Source organism: Lissotriton helveticus, chromosome 12 (genome assembly GCF_964261635.1).
Source record: "Lissotriton helveticus chromosome 12, aLisHel1.1, whole genome shotgun sequence".
Taxonomy (NCBI): domain Eukaryota; kingdom Metazoa; phylum Chordata; class Amphibia; order Caudata; family Salamandridae; genus Lissotriton; species Lissotriton helveticus.
Window position 1 is genome coordinate 844481838 of NC_136073.1, and position 7056 is coordinate 844488893.

The following is a 7056-nucleotide window of genomic DNA, read 5'->3' on the forward strand; positions in this document are numbered from 1 at the left end:
GCGTCCTGCGGCTCTACGTCTGTCACTAGCGTCGTCAGCACCGAGATGACGTCAATGAGGGTACTTAGGCTCCACGCGCGCTGACGTCAGGAATGCAGAGCCATGCAAGATACTGACCATTGGAGCATGAAACTAGGGCCCTGAAAGGGATGACCGTAACCCTAGTAATCAGTCCACAGAACGGGGAAGATGGGTGGAGCAGAAGGCGCTAGAGGGCGCACTAGCTAATGGCCGCACTCTAGTGAGGCTCTGGCTGCCTGGCCAGCAAGATCCTGAAATTATCCTGATATCCTGCGACTAGACGCCCAATCCTTGCAGTGTCGGTGACCCACCTCGAGATACTGCTCCGGTCCAATTCTGGGAGCGATCCGACCTCGTATGCCTGAGTTACGGGGCTGTAAGTCTGGACCGGCGGGTGCTGCTACGGAACGCAGCTGAGGTGCCCGGATACCGACCCACGCGAGGCCGCGGCTCTCCACGAGGCGGCTAGGCCTAGGGATCGAGAGGCCTGATTTCCTGGAGACGGGTGCTGCTGGGAGCCCTCGAGCGACATCGGAGGTGAGTCTCTCCCCCTGCGAAGCCACCGCAGTGTGCGGAGAGGCGCCGAGCTCCCCTGGTGGACCACAGAGGGTCAGAGGGACCTACGCGTCGCACGCCTCTCTCTGCCGAGCGAGGCGGACATCTTCCCGGCCTTACCCCCCGTGACCCCGCAACTACCTCTGGACGCCTGGGAGCTGGGGCTTCAGACACCACGGCGGACACACGGAGGGCATAGGGATCACCCAGCCTACGGGTACTGCCCTGCACATTTGGCGCGCTGACTCCCTGCTGTGCCCGGCGGCCTACCACTATCCCACGCAGACTCTCCCTATGCTCCGGACCGAGGGGACTGCTGCAGCCTCCCACCACCTCACCCTTAGCAGCTACACCGGTGCGGGGGCTCTGGGGGCAGGAGACAGCCTGTGACACTTCGTGCCTAGGGTGGGAGATATCGCCCTGGACAAGATTGCTGCTTGGGGAGCCATCTGGCTGCGCAAACTGAGCTGGGAGCAGCGGGCACGCACACTAGGGCCAGTCGCGGTGCCCGGGGGGGTGCTCACAATCGCGACACGATGGGCAAAAATGACATTAAACAGCCCAAGCTCTCTTTTGAATCGGCGGCTGCTAGAAAACCACTGCGCAGCATGGCGGGGACCAGTGGAGCCCCAGGACCTTCGGGCGCTGAGCCCCCCTCTGCCCCCCTGGCCCCGGAGCTCAAGCTGATGATGGAGGAAATGCGGCAGGGCTTCGCTACGATAGTTGACAAGGTCGACCGATTATCGTCCAGAATGGATGGGATTGCGCAGAAACTGGAGGTCCACGAGGAGCGACTGGGGGAGGCGGAGAGACGCATCTCTACCACGGAGGACACGACCGCTGCCCACGACACACGCCTGACTAGAATGGATAACATCCTGAGGGTAATAGCGGCGAAGAATGAGGAGTTAGAGGCGAGGAGCAGACGCAACAACATACGCGTCACGGGGATTCCGGAATCCACCAACACGGGGCGCATGGAAGACTACGTGGAGCGCATCCTCCTCACGGCAGTGGGTAAGGAGGCCTTTTCCAGCCAATTTATTGTAGAGCGGGCGCATCGCACCCTGGGCCCGATCCCCAAGCCAGGAATGCAGCCGCGGCCCATCATTGCCCGGTTGCTTAATTACCGGGACCGCGACGCGGCACTGCGTGCAGCCCGCACGACCCGGAACCTAACTTATGACGGAGTACAGTTCTCCCTATATCCGGACTTTACACCGATGGTGCAGGACCAGCGGAGGAAATTCCTCGATGTAAAGAAAAAACTGCGGGACATGCAGGTTGATTATGCGCTTCTGTACCCGGCGCGACTCCGGGTAACCCACCAGGGCAAACAACACTTTTTTACAAATCCGCAGCAGGCCGAGGACTATGTCAAGCGGCTGCGTAACACCAGAAGGGACCGGCGAAACGAGGATGGAGATGGGGCAGACGACAATCCTGCCGAACACGTGGAACCCTAGCTATGTCCTTATGAACAGCTGATCAATGACGCCAAATTCTGGAATGGAGATTTGAGTTGCCTGCTGCCGGTGTGGAGACCTCGAACTGCCGGTGGGGACTTGACTGTTGGTTCTGCTGTGTCAATGGTCACAGGCGGGCGACAGCTGCCTTTGAATGTGCCTGCCCCTCTGCTGGAGTTGATCTGAGACTGGACGAACTGAGGGCAGCGGTGAGACTGGAATGAGCAGCGGTTGCTCCTGGGAAGATCCTCCTGGCTTTTCCTTTTTTTTTTTTTTTTTTTGGTGATTTCTACGGCATGAGGGGGTGAGGTGCGAGACACTGACTTGATATGTGGGTGCTAGCCTGCAGGGGTAACATATGCCAGGCATCACCCCACCTTCTCTGTCTTCTCCGTATGGCGCATGCGGGTCGAGGGGGGAGTGTTGGGGTGCTGGAGTGCATTCCTCTAGTGTCCTTAGAGGGGGATTCCCCAAATGGTTTTTCTAATGTTCTTGGGTGTTGGGGTCGGGGAGGGGGGTGGGGATGTGATACTGGCAAGATTGGGTTGCTTCAGTGGGTGGGGGGGGGAGCTGGAGAACGGGAGCTGAACAGTTGTGCATTGGGGGAGGACTGGGACATGGATGTTGGGGTGCAAGTTGTTGTTGAAAGTAGAAATGTTGTTGCGTATGACATACTTGACAAGTGTGCGGATACTGGAATTCGTATGTGTGAACAGCTGGATGTTTGTATGAGGAGATTGTTCTGGACAGCGGAGAGCATTGCATCGGGTGCATGTTGACCGAGGGCTACAGCATTGGCCGAGTGCTTCTATCAGGGATATGATGTCGAACACAGGTGATGATACGTCGAATACTGTCTCTATAATGTCCTGGAATGTTCGTGGCCTTAACAACCCCCGCAAATGTAGGAATGTTCTTGCTTATTTAGATCGGCACCATGTGCAGATAGCGATGCTCCAGGAAACCCACCTTAACCCGAATGGTGTCCCTAAGTTTGCGAGCAGCTGGGCGAATGTGAGAGTGTTTTCCTCCTACTCCACATACTCTAGGGGTACTGTTATCCTAATCAACAAACAACTGACGTTTCAAAAGCTGGGTGAACGGGTGGACAAGGAGGGGAGATACGTCATTCTTTGGGGGAGATTGGGCACGGATGTGATAATACTTGTGAACAGCTATGCACCTAATGTGGACACTCCTGGTTTTTTTTTGTCGCTGTGGGGCCATGTACTGGAAATTGAGGCCACTCACATTCTCTGGGGGGGAGACTTCAACCTATCGCTATGTCCTATGGCGGATAGATCGGACGGTAGCATACAATACAACACAAACGCCAGGGATACACTTCGGGGCATACTGACAGAGGCTGGACTAGTGGATAGCTGGAGGCACACGCACCCGACGATTAGGGAAGGTACACATTTTACAGCACATGCACGCTCGTGGGCGCGGATCGATTACTGCTTTGTCTCTCGGGGTCTCGCTGGGGGAGTCATTCGGGTGAAACATCTGCCTCGTACCTACTCGGACCATTGTCCTATCTTGGCAGTCTTGGAAATGCCGGGGTATGCTAGGGTGCGTCCGCCGTGGCGGCTCTTTCCCTCGGCCTTGCTAGACCCTGTCTTCAGACAAGAATTGGGGGAGGAAATTGAAGCCTTTTTTCCAAGAAACAATGGATCGGTCGACAAGGTCGAAACGATTTGGGAAGCCTTTCAGGTGACTGTAAGGGGGATCACGATCTCTAAAAGTTGCGGTATTCTGAGGGATATTGTACGCACGCTACATAAACTTGAGGCAGAGCTTAAGGTGCTGGAGGCAATGATGGTTGATGACCCCTGCCCTGATCTCGCGGGGAAATTCAGGACACTACTGTCAACCTATGAGGAAGAAGCGGCCAGGGAATCGAAGTTCCGGGGCAAGTACTGGACGGCTAGGTGCTACTGTGAGGGGGATCGGCCGGGGAAGGTGCTGGCTGCTCTCACGAGGCACCAGCGCTTTGCCACCCATATCCTGGAAATCTCTGATGGGGAGGGTAGGACACACCAGGATTCCTTAGGAATTCAAAATACCTTCCTAAGGCACTACCGGCGTCTCTATTCCACGCAGCAGGCAGGTGAGGTGGAGTTCGGTACTTTCCTGGACGACATTGCACTCTGTTGGCTCAGCGACAGCGACAGGGCGTTCTTGGGGTGCCCGTTCGAACTGGACGAGATCAGGGAGGCGATCATGCCCCTTAGCAATGGCAAGGCGACGGGGCTAGATGGCCTACCGGCCGAATTTTATAAATGTTATATCGACATCATGGCGCCGGTATTGAAAGAAGTTTTCGAGGACTCGCTCGAGGTAGGGATACTACCGGGCTCCATGAGGGAGGTGGCGATCGCATCGCTCCTGAAGCCAGGGAAGGATCCGAAGGACACAGATGCCTATCGCCCCCTGTCGCTACTAAACTGCGACGCAAAGATCCTTGCTAAAGTGCTGGCGACTAGGTTGTCCCTACTTATGAACACCTTGGTGCTGCCGGACCAATCTGGATTTGTCCCGGGGAGAGCTACATCCCATAACCTGCGTACACTGTTTTCCCTCATACCCACTATATCACCTGACTTGCCGATAGCTGCTGTGTTCCTGGACGCCACCAAGGCGTTCGATTCGGTGGAGTGGGGTTACTTACTAGCTATACTGAACAGAATGGGGTTCCCCCAGATCTTTGTTGCCTGGGTGAAACTGCTCTACACCTCGCCGGTCGCTAGGGTCGTCGTCAATGGGGCGCTCTCGCCACAGATGCCGATCACGAGAGGAACTAGGCAGGGTTGCCCCCTGTCACCCCTGCTGTTCGCCCTAGCGATAGAACCACTAGCTTGTAGAGTGCGACAGTTGCACAAGGCCAGTGCCTTTAATTGTCATCAGCGACAGATAAGTATCTCACTCTATGCGGATGACGTTACTCTGTACGTGCGTCACCCACAGGATCACCTTAATTCGCTACTGAGGGAGTTCGTGGCGTTTGGTGGCATATCTGGGGTACATATAAACTGGAAGAAGTCGCAATTCTTCCCCCTCACTGCATCGGTGGCCAGGTTTCCGCTGGATTACCCCCTGGAATGGTGCAGCTCTGACCTACGTTACCTGGGCATAGAGGTGTCGCTCGATAAAGACGAAACTATCCGGTCAAATTACGGGGTGGCTATCTCGCAGTTAACGGATAATGTGTCCCGCTGGCGGGCCCTGCCGATCTCAATGGCGGGAAGGGCTTCCCTGATTAAGATGGTCATCCTCCCACGGTTCTTATATCTATTCCAAAACATTCCCTACTATCCGGGGGCCTATTTTTTTAAACGGCTCCGTTCTGAGCTTCTGCGCCTTTTCTGGGGTGGAAAGCAGCCGCGCCTAAGCTGGAGGGTCTTGACGCAGCCATACGATAAGGGCGGATTCGATGTGCCCGACATGGAATTATACTTTCTTAGTGCTCAGGCTCAACACTCATACTACTGGGTACACCCCGCTCCCTTCATGCCGCAGGTCGCTGCTGAGGACTGGGTCGTACATCCGCTCCCGCTTAGAGGCATGTTGATGGGACTGATTGGGGATATTGAGACGCCTGCTACCACTGTAACTTGCACTATCGATGCCTGGCGGAGAGTGACTAAAATACTGGACGCCCCCATGCTTTATTCCCCGGCACTGCCCCTTGCATACCACCCGAAACTTTCGCTTCTACTGGAAAACGGATTCCAATCCATGTGCAGACGCGTGCGCCTTAGTACATGGGGTGACCTATTTCAGGACGGAACGTTCCGCACTAAGGAACAGTTATTCCAGAATGCTCCCCCGACACCTATGGAGGCGTTTTACTACATCAGGCTCCGGCAGGGTATGCGGGACATACTCCCCAACTTCCCGGACGAACCTGGGACGGTACTACCATTGCATGTCATGCTCATATCGGATGGCAAGCACCTAGTGTCTAAACTATATGCCGCCATACGTGGGCAGCGCCCGCTGATGCTGCCGAAGGCTCGGACTAACTGGGACGCTGAGCTGCCCTCGGCAATCACAGATGAGCAGTGGAGCTATTGCTGCTCTGTCACGGCCAGGATTTCCTCCAGCTGCCGGCTGAAAATTATTCATTATAAGTTTGTGCAACGCTACTATTATACCCCAGTCAGGAAACTTCGGTTTCGTCTTTCGGAGGATGATAGGTGTGCTAGATGCCGGGCGAGCGGCGCGGATTTCCTTCATCTGGCCTGGGAATGTGGAGCCATACAAACGTATTGGGAACAGGTACACGCCGCACTCCAGATAATGATTGATGGCCCATTGCCCATGGAGCCAATAGTGATGCTGCTAGGTTATACCAAACATGTGCCCAAGCCGGACCGCAAATTTGTTGACCTTGCGTTGCTCCTTGCTAAGCGGAGGATAGCTTGTAGGTGGGGTAGGGGGAGGGCGCCAAAATTTAAGGAGTGGCTCGACGACCTCACATACTGCCAGGACCAACACGGCGTGTATGCAGAACTGTTGCCTGCCCGTTGCAGGCCTAGCGATTTTTGGTCTCCCTTGCAGATATACTTGCTGTCCCAGGCGACACTTAGCGACTCCTCTGGAGATGACGAACCGGTCCCGGGCCTATGAGCGTATTGATATTGTGTATTGCACTCACCATGCCACTACACACATTGTGGGAGGACATTCACACCGACTACCATGCGGCGGATGGCCGTGTCAGCTGGGAAACCTCTGTTGGTATAGGAGCTGGGAACACCCGAAGGCCTTGTAACATTGTTTAAGGGTGGGGCCTCTCACACTCTTTCATTGCTTGGGATACAGATGGTAAACACACACACTGATTGCCACACATGGTCACCTCTGCAGTCGACACTTGAGAAAGAGGGCCGTTTTGCACGGCTTGGCTCTGTGATATGACCCGGACGTCTCCACGCTAGGCATTGGATGCACTGCCTGGCGTGGATACACACACTTGAGGTACGTATGGGGCACCGCATCACATTGG